The sequence below is a fragment of the Brassica oleracea genome, chromosome C6 (genome assembly GCF_000695525.1).
Source record: "Brassica oleracea var. oleracea cultivar TO1000 chromosome C6, BOL, whole genome shotgun sequence".
Classification (NCBI taxonomy): domain Eukaryota; kingdom Viridiplantae; phylum Streptophyta; class Magnoliopsida; order Brassicales; family Brassicaceae; genus Brassica; species Brassica oleracea.
The window spans coordinates 37,049,789-37,050,356 of NC_027753.1; positions in this window are offsets into that span (position 1 = coordinate 37,049,789).

Here is a 568-nt window from a genome sequence, read left to right on the forward strand (position 1 = left end):
GATTAAGCTAGATCTAAGGTGTTTTAGTATAGATCCATCTTGTTCCTTGCTAGTAGAGTGCTTTTAATGCAACTCTAGAGTTGGCCTCTCTAAAGTTGAGCTCTAGGCATTTCATGCCTGAAAGGTGTTTGATGAAATGCCTGAACCAACTCTCCTAAGCTTTTAACATTATTTACCAAAGAGATTTGTTGTTAAAGGTGATAAGATGGCTAGTAGACTTGAGATTAATGATTATTTATATAACATTCAACCAAAGAGATTTGATGCTTGAAGTATCTTAGTAAATGAACATTCATCTAGAGATAAAGTTTGTTTAGGATGGTGTCTAGGTCTAAGGTAGATACATTGGTTGAAAGTTAACATCTTTAGATTGAAACTTGATCACCCAAGGTCAGTTCCTTCAACCCATGAGTTCTTTTATCCTATAAGAAAGAAAGCTTTGTCATTTATTGCATTTTAGTATCATTCTAGCTTAAAAATCATCTCACCAATTGATAGCACTTAGATTAAGCATGGTCTTGCATTCCCTTTGCTTTAGAATCACTTAGAACTGGTTTGACATCCTTTA